The sequence below is a fragment of the Carassius gibelio genome, chromosome B25, assembly GCF_023724105.1.
Source record: "Carassius gibelio isolate Cgi1373 ecotype wild population from Czech Republic chromosome B25, carGib1.2-hapl.c, whole genome shotgun sequence".
NCBI classification, from domain to species: domain Eukaryota; kingdom Metazoa; phylum Chordata; class Actinopteri; order Cypriniformes; family Cyprinidae; genus Carassius; species Carassius gibelio.
Window position 1 is genome coordinate 18,350,129 of NC_068420.1, and position 18,200 is coordinate 18,368,328.

Genomic DNA, 18,200 nt, shown 5'->3' on the forward strand with positions numbered 1-18,200 from the left:
AATACACATAACTATCTCTCTATTTTTGCAAACTTTATCCATACTTTATTTACAATATTGTATCTTGATCGAAAGTGATATTAATTAGCTTTTTTTCTACATCACATCTCGTATCTCACCTCAAGCTCTTCAGTGGCACAGCATCACTGATTAACAAGTACCTTTAACTTTTTTAAGTGAAATATTTGCCATTTCTGTCTTTATTTCAATTGGACAATCAAAGAGAGAAGAAAAACAATTAAATATAAGGCCATCACGATACAGATTCAAGTTTATGTAACCCAAAGCTTTTGTTCAATGGATGCTTACATGCCAACAATGTACTTAACATTTAAAAAGTTTTTCCTTCATCTCTATGTTTTACAGAGAATGGTCTGAAAATGAGAAAATATCCAGTGAGTGGCAGTTCTGTGGGCGAAAATACCTTGTTGATGGCAGAGGTCAGAGGAAAATGGTTACTGAACTGACAGAAAGGCAACAGTAACTCCAACAGCCACTTGTTACAACCCGTGTATGCAGAAGAGCATCTCTGAATGCGTAACATATCAAACCTTGAAGCCAAAGGGCTATAGCAGGAGACCTCACCGGGTACCACTCCTTAAAGATAAGAACAGAAAACTCAGGTTACAATTTGCACAGATCACCAAAATTGGACAGCAGAAGATTGTAAAAAGGTTGTCTGGTCTGATGAGTCTCGATTTCTGCTAGGACATTCAGATGGTAGGGTCAGAATTTTGCATAACATGAAAGATTCATCCATATTTGTACCAGTGCTTCAAAATGCTAATGGTGGAGTAAGGTTCAAAGTATACTTAATTTTCATATGCGTACGGCTAGCATATTAGTACAGTTGAATGCGTAGCCTTTAATACCACCATGTGAAAAAACGTATTGCTGCAAAATAACTTAAGTGCACATGTGCGACCTGACTGTTTTAAGTACGCAAAGTTACAAAAATCAGGTGCGCATACTGTTCTGATGACGCAATTTGCGTCATGCACACTGTACACTGTTCCTCGCATACGTGTAAAAAGTGAAGTACACTTAGGGCTTAATGATGTGGGGGCTATTTTTGTGGGGAGTGGGGGGTTATTTTAAGGGCCCCTTAGCTAGGCGGTGGCATTTAAACAATGCTCAGTTCGTACTGAGTATTGTTGCTAACAATTTCCATTGCTTTATGACCACAGTGTGCCCATCTTGTGATGGCTACTTTCAGCAAAATAATGTGCCATGTCACAAAGCTCAAATCATCTCCAGCTTGCATATTGAACTTTGTTCACTAAATGTAAATGACCTCCAGATCTCAGTCCAATAGAGCACCTTTGGGATGAGGTGTAATGGAATACAAATATTTCTAGCAGCCTGTTGAATCAATGCCATGAAGAATTAAGACAGTTCAAGGCAAAGGGGGTACAACCGGTACTAGTTAAGTGTATCTAATAAGGTGGCTGATGATTGCAGATGTTTGTTTGAAAAGTCTTCAGATTTAGCAAACAATAAACTGCACTGCACATGGCAAACAGTTTGCATGCCAAAAAATTACCTATACACAATTGTATAAAAAGTTGTCACTGAATAATTCACAAACTGAAAAATATATGGGTCAAAGGTTATGGTCGTGGGTGCTGGATACCACACTAGTTTTAATGATCTGTCAAGGGTCCACAACAACTAAGGTAAAATAAGGAAATTCAGGTTATATCTCAGGTCACGAATAAGAAAACATCTGTCATTAAACGTTGTCTCAGATATTTCTCTTAAAAATAACAACAGACAAGACAAAGGAAGTATTTTTAATGAATGCTAACAGATTGGCTCATATAATTGGTACACTGAAGAATTTGATGAAAATATTTGAGATTACTGGAGTGCTTTTTTAAATGGAGAAACATCTTGGAATCAGGAGAATGTGTGGGAGAATAACAGAGATAATGTGATTTCATAACTTGCCAGCCTTCATAACTAGACTGCACTCACATTCATTTTAGCTAGAGCTGACCTGAGGGAGTGCAAAAAAATAAAATAAAAAAATAGCGAACACACAAAAGTAAATCTGCCCCTGAGATGTGGCAAATGCCAAACTGGCTTTATGTTTCCTTAATTATAACCTTGACGCTGAATTATGACAAATACAGATTGCCTTAATAGAAAAGCCATTCAGTGTGTTTTTCTTTCTGCTTTGTTTTCAAGAAATGCTGTTAAAGAGATGGGCTAACTTGTCACATTATGTGGATTGAGCTCTACATGGAGGTCCAGCTTGCTTCAATTAAAAGTCATAAGCGGCTGGTTTTGATCAAGATCCTTGGCAAAGCCAAGGTGATTCCTTTCGTAATGAAAAACAACAGAGGCCTTACACTCTAAACACTGTTAAAGAATAATAGCCCCTCTTGAGGGAAAGTAGCTAGCTCTCACACCACTTCCTCAGGAGTTTTCTTCCTTTTAGATTATATTGCAAACAAATCGGATACATGGACGGAATGAATAAAGGTTGTGTGGCAGAAGAAAAAAGAAACAGCTGTCGGTGTCTGGGAGCAAGATGTCTTTTGTGATGTTGGTCTGGAGAGATTGCTGTGTCTTTGGAGGGTTTCCCTATGAACAACTGTATGATTAACAAAAGAGAAACAACTACTTCTGAGGTCACCTCACGAGGAACCAAATCTTCCTTGATCTTGTAGTTGAAAAAAGCCTAGTGCAGGAAAATACACGGTCACTTTTTGAGCTTAAACTTCCCTCCAGAATCCAAAAAGAGCTTCTAATAGGCTCCCAAAACCTCTTGTTTCGACCTTCTGCAACTTCTTGACGCCATACATATACATGAGTTACTATCTATGTTTACACATCAATTAACGGCTATTGTGTGACTAGAAACTTTACTAGATCACGGTGAGGCAGTATCATTATAAATATATTATATATATTGGGTGCATTGGAGACGGCACAAGAATCATGCAATAGAATTATATAAATATATATATATTAGGGGTGTAACGGTAAGTGTATTCATACCAGACCGCTTCGGTACAGGACTTTCGGAATGGTGCACATGTGTACCGAATGACCTAATGCAATATTTTGTGTGCGGAACATAGGTACATTTTCGTCTTTCCAAACGAACATATTAAGTGGCGGAAGTCTCCGCGTTCAGCGCAAATCCCGCCCTGCAGCTGATTCTAAGGCCGGCGACACACTGGCTGCGTGGCGTGAGCTTGGCGTTTCTGCTGCGTGTCAGTTGTGTGACGGCTGCTTTGCGTTTTCTGTGTCTTTACACACCAGAATCGTGCCTGACGCAGCGCTGCTGCTGTAGGTGACATAGAGGGAGACCACCGACAGACCAGGATCTTGTCTTCACGACAACAATATCTATACTTCATGTTGAGCATAAATATAAAGCCTACTGATAAAGGACACCGTCAATAGTATTGGCGGCAAAATAGACTATGTTTGCCAGTGTGTCACCGGTCTAAGGTTTTCAGAAGGCATCACGTGAGTGTGAACATCACTACAACTAGGAAAAAACTATTGTAATTCAAACGCAGCTCCCGTCGGCATTTAAACAGACCTTTGCTCTTAATTCCGATCGGTCCAACGCAACAACGAAATCTGAGAAGGTCTAAAAACTGAAACTGTTGATGCTGCAACTTTACACTTTGGAAAAGTTATACATATTTTTTAAATATGAGCAGGCCTACAAGCTGGGATTGGTAATGCTGCACTGTAATCATAGCTATTTATTTATATTTTTCATTATATTTTTTTATATGATATTGGTTTGAGACTGAGAGTATTTTATTTAGTGGAGAACTTTGCAGCAGTATTTTATTTCTTATTCTTTTTTAATTTTATATATATTTTATTGAAAAGTATATAAAAAAGTGTAAACAAATTGTTTAAAAAAAGTTTATAGAACAACCTGCAGTTTAATGTTTCCATTTCTTTCCCTTACTGTACCAAAAATGAACCGAACCGTGGTACCAAGGTACGTACCGAACCATGTTTTTTGCGTACCATTACACCCCTAATATATATATATATATATATAATGACAGTAAAGACATTTATAATGTGACAAAAGATTTGTTTCAAAAAAATGCTGTTTTTTAATTGATATTCCAAAATTGATAATAAAAAATGTTTCTTGAGCAGCAAATCAGCATATTAGAATGATTTATGAAGGATCATGTGACACTCAAAACTGGAGTGATGCTGAAAGTTCAGCTTTTCATCACAGGAATAAATTACATATTAAAATTAACTGGAATAGAGAACAGCTGTTTTAAATTGTAACAATATTTCACAATATTACTGTTTTTAATCAAATAACTCCAGCCTTGGTAAGATTGTTTATTCAAAAACAAATCTTACTGACCCCAAACCTTGGAAGGGTAGGCTGTATATATTTCCAGGTTAACTGCAAAATTAATGATTTTTTTTAAGAGCATACTACTCTTACTATCATGACAGCCATGGCAGAAATTGAGTAGCATAAGTAGCATTCTATGCTTAATTTAGCTACTGTTTTCAAACAGGTTTCCCGCTATTGGTCGCCATTGTTTTATCTAATTTTGGTCAGGTTTTTTGGTCAGTCTCTCTCTTCCTTCAGCTTGCTCTCTTTATCAGGGTAGCCACAACCGATTTGGAACATGTTTTATTCCGGATGCCCTTTCCTGCCTCAACACAGCCCTGAGATTGCACTGGATTTTTGGTCAATAAGGTGTTAAAAAAAAAAAAAAAAACTTTAAGTAATAATAATGATAAAAATGTATGATATGCACATGCCGAATGAAATGAATAACCTCACCATTGCATGGTAGACTTCATTTTTTATTTCACAAGCAAGGCCCGCATATCACGTTTTGCGATTGTGTCAAATATCAGAGTTCAAATTCCAGATCAACCATAAACCTCATCTGAATCCACATAAAAATTTTGCGCTCATTTAAAGCAATTGAGTTATTCCACCAAACCATGAGGCATTCGAGAAGACACACTTAGACAACTTTTATAATAGAGATTCTACATCTGCAAAAGATTTGAGGGAGGTGTGACCAGGATTTCCACTTAACTCCAGCGAGGAGCATACCAGCACAGCACTCAATTATCTCTGACAAATTCCAGTGATTCATTGTCTCATCAGGGAAATTAAGGCAATTGCCTATCTGTCTCCTCTTTTCAAAGAGTAGCCAATCTGCAGGAGACTGAGCTTAAGCGCACATCACAGACACATGGACTTGGCATCCTCTCCATCGCTTTTATCTCGTAGTCTCAACTTTATCACAGATTGGAAGCGACTCCATAAACAGAGCTAGGGAGGAATAAAGGGTTTGTTCATCTGTGTCCTCAGCCAAATGCAGAGGCCCGTTGATGAGCCATGTGGGTTTTAGATAGTCCGTTGATATCAGTTCCAAAACCCAAAGAAGAGGCGGGAAAAGAGATCATATAAATGTCTCGTATGATTGTGAGTAACTCTGTCGTTTACGAGTGCGAGGCGTGCCGGCAGTTGTGGCGGTTTACCCCTGCATGACCCAAAGGAAAAGTAAAATGAAGCCGAGGAAATAGACGAGATATACTGTTCTAAAGGTGCATGTATCATAGTGAAATACATTAAAGATAAAATGAAAAATTAGTTGTGATAGGAAGTCCAACTCATTTCCACAAATCTGTTCTTCCGGACAGTTCAGTGGTTCTTTCAATCACTTTGTGGTTGCTGACATTGTGGGATATTACATGCTCTGATACATAAATCTAAAGCCACATTGGCAATGATTAGTATTTTTGTAGTTAAATCAGTAGATTGTTGCACCAGTAACATCAAGGTCACAGGTTTGATTCCCAGAAAATGCAAGAACGGGTAAAAACTGATACATTAGGTGCAACTTCCTGCCAAAGTTATTTCTTCCTTAAAAAAAGATCTGATTCATGGTTGAATGAGTCAAGAAGAAATTTGACTCAAGAGCAACTCAGAATGATGCAGTTGACTCAAGAATGATTCAGTCTCATTTATGAATATACCATTTAGATAGGTTTTGTGAACCACCTCTACTATTTCAATGAAGTGGCACATTTAAAAAAAATTCTTCTTTCCCAAAGGGAGTCTTGCAAAAAAAGATTTCATCTAATGAAAATGAATATCTTGAATGCAAAATATATATTTTATTAATAATGATTGTTACAATAATTGTTGTAACTTCATGTACAGCCCTGATGTACCACATAAAACAAAGACATTTCGAATCTAAAAATAATTTGTATTTACAATAAATAATTGCAAGTCTTAATAAAATATTGTTTATTAAAATCAGCTGTATTTAATTTGTGCGTTTGTATTATTCATTCAAGTCACACATGTAATTTAATTGTAGAACAGTTTGTTTTTAGCTGTCATGTGTGTGTTCTTTCACAGACCCCGATAAACAAACTCTGCCAATAGTGTTATAACTCAAAATACCCTCAAAGCAGAACAGTAGAAATCTGTGACTGAAGAAGTTCTCACAAGTGACAGCGGTTGGCACGGAAAGTTGCGGATGATGCAAAAGGAATAAACAATTGATGCTCGTGGCAGAAGAAGACCTCTCAGCTCCAGGGATCAGTACGAAAAGGTCCTGATGAAAATTTAAGAACAATCTGAAATGCGGCCTGAAGCGAAACATGGGCAGGCGTCCGAGTGAGTGAACAGGAAGGGAAGTCATCAGAAAGGCTGACAAGGTTTGTGTGCCAGTGCTGTTTTATGTGTTGGCACAGAAGACCCTGGGTTTAGTATGAAGCGTGATAACTCTGTGTTATAGACATTGCTTTTGATAATTATCCTTTATATCCTGGCAAAAAGAACACAATATTAAAATGCTGCTTAATCACATTTAGAAACTATTTTTGTGCAAATGGCAGCAGCTTCACATGATCAAGGTACCTCTCAATATTCTCTTACAATTGCATGTAAAAATCCTGAATAACCTGCAGGCTATAATAGCAAACCACCAACAAATAGGCAAGTTCTGTAATGAAAACCAGGTTAACCAGCAAGGATACTTAAGCCAAATCCTCAAGGGGTAGGGGTGAAAATACTCCCCTAAGAAATGGTACACCACTACTACACCATTACACGTCTTGCTCGCCTTGCTTCATCCACTGGCGCATGCTCATTTGCCGGTTCTCGCACCTGGTCAGATGTCATATGTGGCTCTGGCTCCAGAGCGAACCTCAACTCTGTCGCAATCTTGTAATTTTTTGACATGATAATTCATATAATGAGGTTTGGGCCATTCAATTCAAAGGAGTTTTACCGGGGACGAATGTAGCTAAAATTACGGGAGAAATACAGAAAGATATTTTAATGGGATGATAGCGGGATAGAATGGTGAAGTACAGGAGAATCCCGGGAAAAATGGTAGAGTTGACAGGTATGCAGAAACTAGGTCACAGAGCACAATGGGACTGAAAACACAACAAACAGTTCTGGGGTGTGACATAAACATTCAGGAGCAAAGAAACTTGTCACCGCTGCCCTGCAACTTTAGAAAAATAACTTTAATACTAAATGGCTGCATTATATTTCCCAGCAACTCCCTCATTGTAGAAAGAAAAACAGATAGATATAATTCACAAAACTTGCATCTCTGTCTCAAAATGGCCATATTTGAGGGGGGAAAAATGTTTGGTGATTTCTAATATTTGGGGGACTTGTCGCCCTCAATGTCTATGGTGGTTATGGGTCCTGAACAGAGATGAAAATATTTTGCTGGACTATCGTGCAGTCTGTTAATGGTTCTAAAAAACGTAAATATGAACACAAGTGTAATGGGGTGGAGGTAGCATTAGTAGTGGCTCCATATTAGGCTTGCTTGGGACTACAAATGTGTTGGACTACAGATCCCAGGAGTCCAAGTACTATAAAGGGGGAAATCAAATCTTCTGGCCTTCCTCTTTGTGGGACCATGTGTTAAGTAGGAGAAGCTTTGTCGTATGTTTCAACGTTGTGTGTTAGTGAAACTAGGCGTTGCCTTGTGAACATTATTAAAGTAAATTGTGGAGGTAAGGGTTGTGACTCATGGTTATGGTTAGTGTGGGCCATTTTAACGTGTTTGTTTGTTTTATAGTGTGCTTAAAGGATATATGTACTGCTGGATGCCTCATAAATTGAGTAGATTTATTCATTAACACGGGTACTTATTTTAATTGAATATTGGAGTACAGTATGTAAAGTTTGCTTTTTTATTATTACACAGATTACTTTTATCTAAAATATTGGTGGGTTAATGTTGGGTTGTAAGATATGACTTTTAAAAGTTACACTACGATGAAGTGACTTGAATTTATTGTGGGACTGTGATTTTATGTTTTTGTTTTGTTTAGGTTTTTTTGTTTTTGTTTTAACCAACCAACTACAAAGGGGTTCCCATTCTTGTACGCATGGTTGACTCTCTTAAGGTGATTGGGCACAATTTGTAGTGGTCTGAGTCAAGTGCGTGTTGGTTTTCTATTACACTTGTGTTATTGGTTTTGTGCTGTGATTTGATTGTATTCTTTAAAAGTGGAATTGCCATTGTATGGGATTGGGGAACCCTATGGTCTGTTTTGGGTTAAACCTTTTTGTTCTTTTCGTTTCTTTGTCACTTCTTATTACCATTCGTGTTTAATAAATTTGTTTGTGCTTGCAAGGAAACACACTGTGGTTGTTGCCCCTCTTCACTTTCCCCATTACTTGTAAGGCCTGGGGAGGTTTAAACAGGATTGAGGCATCTTGATATCATTTTGAAGTCAAATGTTAGTCAAGACTTCATAAAGTCTGTTTTGGAGACATTGCCACAGTTCTTCTGGATTTAGTCTCAGTTTGATTCTGTTTCTTCATGTTATTACAGACAGACTGATGATGGTGAGATCAGATCTCTGTGTGGAGCACTGGCTGCTGTGGATTATTAGAATTTAATAGCAAAAATAATGTTTGGAAATGTAAACCGATATTTACTATTGACACTACAGCAAAACATAGAAATAACTGACTTAAAGGTCCCGTTCTTTGTGATCCCATATTTTAAACTTTAGTTGGTGTTTAATGTTGTTGTTGTTGTTGTTAGAGTATAAATAATATCTGTAAAATTCTAAAGCTCAAAGTTCAATGCCAAGCGAGATATTAATATTATTTAACAGAATTTGCCCACAAAGAATGACCCATTTGGACTACATCGCTCTAGTTCCTGTAGTAATGACATCACTGAAACAGTTTTTTACTAACCTCCGCCCACAGGAAAACACAAGAAAGGGGGCATGGTCTTGTTGCGCTCCGACGGAGAAGAGGAAGAGTTGCGTTTGTCGCCATGTTGTTGAAACGCAGTTATTTTCATCGGAGTCCAAACACCTTTGTTTGGGCTTCCCAGGGACGCTGTACTTCGAGATCAATGGTTACAATTTATGTTTAACTCTGTTCCTGAAAATTATAATCCACATGTAAAACTGTGCAGCACATTTTGCTGAGGACAGCTTCCTCAATCTCAATCAGTTTGATGCCGGATTCGCACAAAGATTATTCTTGAAAGATGGAGCAGTTCCCTCTTTGTCTGGAGAAGGTGTTGTTTATGGACCACAACCAGTAAGTGTATTTTATTATTTAAGTTGGTGCATTTAACAGTTTCTGTAACAACAGGAACACAATAAACAGAACAGCTAGGGAAGGCTTCAGGAAACAACTGGCAGAATACTTGGGCAACAGAGGGGGCAGCAAGACCAGGCTGATAGAGAAGGCCACACAAGGCACCATAGAGCAGAGATCAGAAACTTGTTGACCACTGACTCTGGAGACAGACCAGGTGCCAGTTCTTCGTATGTTGCTAACTCAGTTAGCTGGATTTGAATGTTGATGATTTGGCATGATCTTGAATCATTTGGTTCTTCAAAGCTCATCCCGGAGCTGCTGTCATAACAACAGGTCCGTAAGCTTAAACCTGCTCGGGAGCAGGCTTATTTCATGTAAACAGGATCAGATTGCTTATTTTTAACCAGAACTGATACTCAAAATATGTCTGCTACCACCGCTACTTTATTACAAGAGTATCGTACTGATCCAGGGACAATAATTTAAAATAATCATAGAAATTATTTTTTTTAAATAATATAAAAATGCTGTGTAGTCTATAACAGCCTACTATAGACACACCCAGTTTTACTCACTGAAATAATTATTTGTCATAAAAGTATTATTTCACAATTGTATTAGAGTCTTACACACATGCTATACAGATAATAGTCGTGCATTATTTTGAGTGATGACTGCTATTATAAGAGTTGCTTGGCTGTTTCCTTATAAAAGTCCAGAAATTTGTCAAATTTTTCCCGTCAGGTTTCGTCTTAAATTATATGACGTCACTACATTGCCGTCTTGCCACCAGCCAATCGCTGCACTGCTGATCATGGTTTCGAGTTTCGATACATATCCCTTTTTAAGACAACACATGAATGCGCAATTATCTCGGATAACTCAATCCAGCGATACTAATCATACACAACAGGTGTGTTCGAAGAACCCAATTAGCCGGATCGTGATTAGCACGATGATATCATCTTGGATGTGTCATTTGATCTCGGATGTAATAAGCGACGTACGAAAAACAGGCCCCAGATGCCAGGCTGGTAGAACCAGGGCCGGACACGAAACACAGGGACAGGACAGGAACTCTAACACAAGACAGGATAAAACTAAAAAAAAAAAAATTTAAAAAAAAATCCAAGACAAAGAATATAAACCAATGAACGAATAAAAGTAAAGTAACAAAATAAGAAGTTACCAATTTAACCAACTTAAGAGAATGAGCAAACAAAACCAAGAATCAAAACTAGAAAACTAAATAAATATTACAAAATTAAAGCAAAGGGCAAGAACAAACAAATTACTAAAACAAGGAGCAAGACAAGAACATAGAATCACAAGGATTAGACAAAACAAGGGCACAAGACCAACCAGACAGGACAGGGCGCGCTAAGCTGCTGTCGAATCACAACACAGGAACCGCTGGCACACTCACAACTCGTTACGTATTTCTGAAGGAGGGACTTCATAGAACAAGGAAGTCATCAGCCCATTTTTATGACCGTGAAAACAGCGGTATACAGATAAGTGAATTGTGTGAAAAATACTGTTTTTTTTTTTTACACGCGAAACATGAACATGTTATATTGCACACTGTGAACACAATCAAAGCTTCAAAAAAGCACGAAAAACAGGACCTTTAAAACCATTTTTTGTTGTTGTTGGTTAAAATACTAGTGGCCTAAGACTTTTGCACAGTACTGTATATGTAGGCCAATATAGTTTACATCAAATCAATAGCTGTTTCCAGCCACCTATTTTTATGCACATTTCGGAATATCGCATAAAAAACTAGATGGAAACACCAAGATGCGCATAAATTCTAAAAATGTGTACAAAAAACATGCGCACACATGTAACTTTGCGCTATAAGATGGGATAACTTGACTGCAGCTGACCAATCTTGCTCACATCATCTTTATGTTGTTTTTGTCAATGTGAAATGCCTGAGCAAAGTATAATTGTCTTACATCACTTACATAACGTTCTCAAACAATAGAATTCACCTTCTAAAGCACTGACAGCATTTTTGATTTTGCTCACTCCAAGCTGCAAGTTATTTATATCATATATGAAAATTATTATATTCAGTGGCTTCTCCTATATTCTTAGTGATATTCAGTGCCACAATTGCATATGTTTTATGCGATATTCAGGTTTTGCGCATAATTTTTATTTGAATCTTTGGATGAAAACATAGCCAATGTCATGGTTTAGACGTCAAACCATGCCATTGATTTGACAAATTGTATTGAACGATTTGTGTATTTGATTGATATTTCTTACATAATATGAATTCTTTGTCAGCCTGAATCAGTTTAAGCTTTTTTTTTTTAACTGGGACCTTGGACATTATCTGCTTGCCACTTCTCCTTCTGAAACATGTCCTAAAATTCAAACTGACCTTTTTTACATCTATGCACTCATGTCCTTTCAAAATGCCCATTCAATGGCAAAACTTTCTCAGCTGTTTAACACGACACCAGTAGATGGTGGTATGCTAGTAGTGACAGGGAAGCCTCTGCTTTAAAAGCACTGTCAATCCTAAAACGAACTTTGACCTTGTGTCCAGCTCATGTTCAGTCACTCTCAGGTGGGTACATGTCATGTCATGTTAAATAAGTTTTAACTTTCAACACTTACATGAATGTTTCAATAAAATATGTATTTTTGATGCAATTTTTCTAGTAGTGTTTTGTGAAGGCATGGTTACTACTGTACGTGGTAGGAAAAACAAATGTCCTGATTAAATTTACCACTGTAGCATGCGTGCATCATAGTTTTGTTTGTCTTTGAGGATAATCAAAGGCACACCACTATTTCACTTGGTAGTTACTTCATTATGCAGTTAAAACCCTTATACTGTATATATATATGTCTAGAACCCTGTGATTTCTGCGATGCAGACAACATGGAAGAAACCATGAAATTCAGGCATAAAATCGAAATTCGCTGTATAATGCAGAGAGTAACAGAATTTGGCCAATTTGAAGTAAACAATCAGGAAGTAGTACTGCAATCTAATCAAATTCTAATTGTGATATGGACTAACGTCAGTAATTATTCATCTGTTGTTCTGTGATCTTTGTTCACAATAAGAATAAGTGCTTTTGACATCAGTTTGATTTTGCATTTTTGACGCCAATGTAGGATGTCAATTTGATATCTTATCAACATCAATGAGCCTGCTAGGAGAAAACAAATGTTTTGTTTTTCATTCAAATCCTTATTAATGGCAAAAATAACTAAATTTATGGGTCTCCTTGTTAACTTGGACAGCAATGTTGCCACTGTAGCCAGTGTATGCTGAGATAATTTTTATAACCCCTCATTTGAAGTAGGTTCCCAAAAAACCTTTGTTTGAAGGGCTATCTAGCCCTTCCCCCCACTGCCTTCCCTCCAACCAAAAGAACAACAAAGGGTAGAAATGGGATTGGGCCTTAGACAAAGTCCAAAATAGGCTCATTGTAAAAACATGCTCCTACATGCATTTTTGCAAAATTAAAAACAAAATTTACCCATATACACACACCAAAATATACATAGATGAAACCAACACTAATGACATTAAAACACCACTAACTTTTATTACTTTTCAGGCAAATTATGACTTCAGTTCGGTTTTCTGACATGGTAAAAATGATTAGTAGCCTACCTGGTGCACCACTGCAGTTGAAAAGCAGAATGCTGGGATTTTAGTCCTGTGAAACACAAGTCACCATTAAAGACTTGTAGGAGAAAGCTAAAATGTCATGGTTCAGCAAATTTGCTTTTATCTCAGATTTGCATTTGTTAACACTATCGTTTAGGTTTAGAGTAGGGTTTATTGTAGGTGCGATAGAGCATTAACCTTTTAATAGACAAATAACATAAAATATTGCTAGATTAATGTTCATCAGTTTCCAAAAAAATCAAAAGCCCTTTTAGTGCAATTCACTAGTACAAGCGTGTAAGGAGCAATGTGATATTGTTTTGCAGAAATGTTGCAACAGACAAGTTTGTCAAATGAGCCTGTACTGGACTAATCTGGTGTTGCTAGATCTTCAGACTGACAGCAGAAGGATTGTACTCCAACTCTACCTTCATTGGCCATGAACCAGGGATCTCCAACCCTCCTCCTGGAAAGCTATCTTTCTGCAGACTTGACTTCCAACCTTTCTCCAATACGCCTGCATGCATTTCACAAGTAGCCCTGAACACCTTGATTACCTGGTTCAAGTGTGCCTGATTGGGGTTGGAGCTGAAATCTGTAGGATGGTCTCCTCTAGCAGCATAGTTTAGAGAACCCTGCCATAGACCATCTAACAGGCCATCTAACAGACTAATAAAAGTAAAGCAACTAATAAAAGTTTGTTTGGTTCAGTGTCTTGTTTAGGGGCTAGTGAAAATGTAAAGCCGATGTCCTTACAATAACAGACCAGCATGCAACGAATAAATAATTTATTCAAGAATGTTGTGAAAGTTTACTGTACAATAGTGCAGAGTATATACCAGGGGTCTCGAACCTTGCTGCTGGAGAGCTACCATCGTGCAGATTTCAGCTCCAACCCCAATCAAACACACCTGAAACAGCTAATCAAGGTCTTCAGGGTTGCTTGATAATTACAAGCAGATGTGTTTGAGCATGGTTAGAACTCAAGTCTGCAGGATTGTAGCTTTTGCCATGAGCTTAAACTTTTGAAAATTCAGCATTCAGTTGATCTCATTGTCACAGTTGTAAAAGATATTTTTAATTTATTTAATGGCTTCTTTCATCCATGAGGTTGTTTGGCATCATGACAGCATTGTTTCAAGGTGCACTGTACAGGAATGCGACATCAAAATTATTTAAGAGTTTCCCAGTTTGTGTGCCTTGGTATCAGGCATTCAGCTGTTCTTCACTCTTCGGTCTTCTTTGGAAAGCACCATCGGAAAGCTATTTTCAGTCATGCATGTACAGCTCCTGTCTAACTGAATAGGGAAATAACCAAAATCTCACACACTGTTTGCCAAACTCTCATTTCAATAAAATATCTCAAAACAGCAATACAATTTGACATGAACAGTATCATAAATGTTGTTTATGGTAATAACACTAAAAGCAGTTCATATTCAAATTGGTCGAGCCAATTCACATGAGTAAAGACTGAGTGCAAGCTTCTTATAAAAACCAAATGGAGACTTCACTGATTAACATCAGTCTCTGACCTAGGTCCACCAGCTGGACCATACATCAGAAAGACCAAGTTTTGCTGGAGAACAGCATGGCTAGTCCATTAGCCAGACCAACATGAATCCAACACAAACCAACCTGTTCCAGCAAGGAAATTTATGCTTGCCTAAGTTGGCCTTTTAAGGTTGTTTGTCATGAACTCTTTCAACTTATAACTAGCTATGCTTATATCCTGTTCCATTCCAGATGTGTACAGCAGAGTTCTTGTAGCTCATGCAGTATGAATCTAAACTGGTCTGTCCTGATGAATAACACTGTGGAAATTATGCAATAAAAACAGAAGCATTTACTTATTGTAGCCTTAAAGGCACAGTAGAAAAAAAATATTTTCTTACTCATGAAAGCCAGAAAGGGTTAAAACTGGTTATGCGAAGTAAACTTTGAGAGCTATACAAGTGTGGACGCTTGATGTCTCATTCATGTGATTTTTTTGCGAATATTCATGCCAGTTTTGCCCATCATTACATTGTGTGAAGATCAATAGGCCAGTATGATTGTTATGCTGGGTGCATGTTTATGCCAATTTAAATCTATGTTCTTGTATTCTGGGTGGACACAAACTCATGGTTCTGAAATGTTCCAGATTTATGAATTTGGACAGCCAATTTGTGTATGCTGTGCATGATGCAAAACCAAATAAAAAAATTAGCTTGTCAGGATGAAATTACCTTAAAGCACTAGGCCCGCTGATGTGCGATTTGGTGAATTCTTCAACACGGCACCCATTTTTGTTTACAAGGTCAGAGACCAAGTGAGGGAGAATAATAGCTGCTTTGTCTTTAACAGCAAACAAGCTTTTGTAATGCCATTAACTGTGGTGTTCATTAGGACAAACAAAAAGATACTCAACTAATTGCTGTTGAACCCCTCAGGATCTATAAGTTCATCATTAGGCCAGAATTCCATGTATCTCCTCAAAACTGACCATATTATGTAATAATATAATACATATTAACACAAATAATACATATTATGTATTTGTTGCTTCATTTTGTTCTCTTTTGGACTCTGAAAGACTTTCAGTGACATTTCAATGAATTGACTTATAGAGGAGGTTGTAGATGGTTATGTGTGGCTCACATCCTGGAAAATGTTGGTGGCTTTGACCATCCATATTCCCTTGAAAGAATCACACTAATGATCTACACAAAGGTCAAAGGAAATGCTGTCTCGATGTCAACAAAAGCTTGTGGTAAATGGTCTTCATCTTCAACAATGCAAGTACCCAACAAAACACCTAGCAGGGGACTTTTCTCTAAGGACAAACTGTGGAAGTGCCTCTTCAGAATTAATTTGGAAATAATATATTGAAATATTTTTATGAAATAATAGATAAAACCAGGCAGGTGTTTTTTTTTCCAACAGGGGATAATGGTTTAGCTTTTATTAGCATAATACATAGGCATAAAGATTTATGTATTTAGCATAATGACACACAAAAAAATAGTAACTCCAGACATCAGCGTTTAAAAAGGTATTTTTAACACCGTGTCAGACCTATCAAGAGCACATGTATGAATCACTTGACCAAGACTCTTGTCCTCAATGAGCTGTTAATCACTGCAACAGAATCACTGAATCAGTGAGTTAAATTAAAGAACCTGGGGTGTTTCCCAAAAGCATTGTTAGCCAACTATGTTTGCTAGTTTTGTTGTTACCAACAATGTTTGTTGGATTCGGGAATCGGGAAACACCAAGTCATTGAGCATTCGCAAACAGCATTACAAAGTGGTGTGGTTGGAACTCCTGTGGTTTTTTAAAGCAGTGTTTTATATCAGTATGACATATAGACCTAAATCATGCACTTGAGCAAATAAGCAAGCTAAGATGTAGTACAAACTATATGATACGGATTTCATTCCGTTTTATTAAAGCAGCATTTAATAAAGTGTGTATGTGATTTGATCTCAAACCGATTAATTAGCAGAAGTGGTTACTCCAAGATCTGCTTAATGTCATTAACGGCAGTTCTAAATAGCGATCTCGCTCTTAAATGGAAATGGTTAATGACACTCTGGTTGGTTTATTGAACGTTACGCCTATTACTCATTAAGAGAATAGGGACAACCCATTCCAAAAATACGCCCCGGTGCTCGCCGTGCGCTTTACACTTTGCATTTAGATCATTAAAATAGGGCCCAAATGGTCAAAATGATTGATCAATATTTTAAGAAATTTGTGACTCTGCCTGTGAAAACCAAGCTAAAGTCTTTTTTTTGTTTTTTTTGTGATTTACTATTTTACATAAAATCATTCTTTATCATGTAAAGAACAATCTGTGAAATTGTAACTTTGATATATTTAAAAATGACTGAGTAAGATCATGTCAGAGACTGAAATCATACTGAAATTAATGGTTGACGTCACACTTTGATACTTGTTATATTATTGTAACCCCTGGGGGGAATTTTTTTTAAACCAGTCAACCAACAATCTGAATTTTAGATGTCACAAGCAGGCTATCCCAATAAAGGGAAATAAAAGGAGAGAGAGGGACTGGAGAATTATAAAAATAGAAACCGTTTACTTTATTTTTCTCAAGTTAGACACACTTGAAAAATGACAAACATTACTCCTCTGGTCAACAAATTCAGAGACGGGGACAACAACGTGCGAAATCAAGGTGTTTGGATGAATAACACAATACAAATTCAGCAAAACTCAATCAACAAACACAGAATAAATAAGGGCACATCACAAATCACATGCACTGGAAAAACAAAGTAAATTTACACTCAGCAAACCAGTGACCACACAGCAGAATTGTTAACCCCCCCAAGATATTGCATCAACCCTAATATACAAACATGAAACGTACAGCAACACACACAGTGGGAGACTGGTGGGCAACACAGTGGGCCTCCCTCCCACACACACATGCTCACACACAACTGAATACTAAAAACTGGGCACAGGAAAAACAGTGGCCAAGATGGCATATGACGGTCTTCCTGTATGAACAGAACACAGCGTCGAACCAAGAGCTTGTTTAGTCATAATACTGTAGCAATCGCCTTATTCCGTCTGGTTTTTACTCGTACATTCCCAGGCCAAAATTCTCAACACAACGAACACCACTCGGCAAACTTGTAGTGGTCATACTCTAAATCAGTGAATTTTCATTGTAACTCGCAGACACAATCCGTAGCCGGTGAGGGCTCATGAAGACAGAACTGGATGTAACCACGGCACTGAATAACCGCACAAACACCAGATCAAGATCAACTCGTACAACCAACCAAGAGTCCAAGGAACCAAGAATATGTAGCAAAACATTAATCAGAGAAACCGCCAGCTTGCTGGATTTAAAGGTGCAGCGCCAAACGCCCACCACCGGATTCAATCAAGGCACAATTCCCGCTTCCTACGTCCTACGCGCTACATTATAATTCGATTCTGAGACCTTAGCCTGGA

The 18,200-nt window shown here is 37.6% G+C and overlaps 1 long non-coding RNA gene across 1 annotated transcript; it reads right to left on the bottom strand.

Annotated features, from left to right (window-relative positions):
* Positions 1-238: 238 nt before the first annotated feature.
* LOC128014703 (uncharacterized) lies at positions 239-13,879 on the bottom strand. Its single transcript, XR_008183631.1, has 3 exons — positions 13,655-13,879; positions 13,230-13,275; positions 239-597 (listed from the first exon to the last, which is right to left on the bottom strand). It is a non-coding gene; the product is annotated as an uncharacterized LOC128014703 (long non-coding RNA).
* Positions 13,880-18,200: the final 4,321 nt, after the last annotated feature.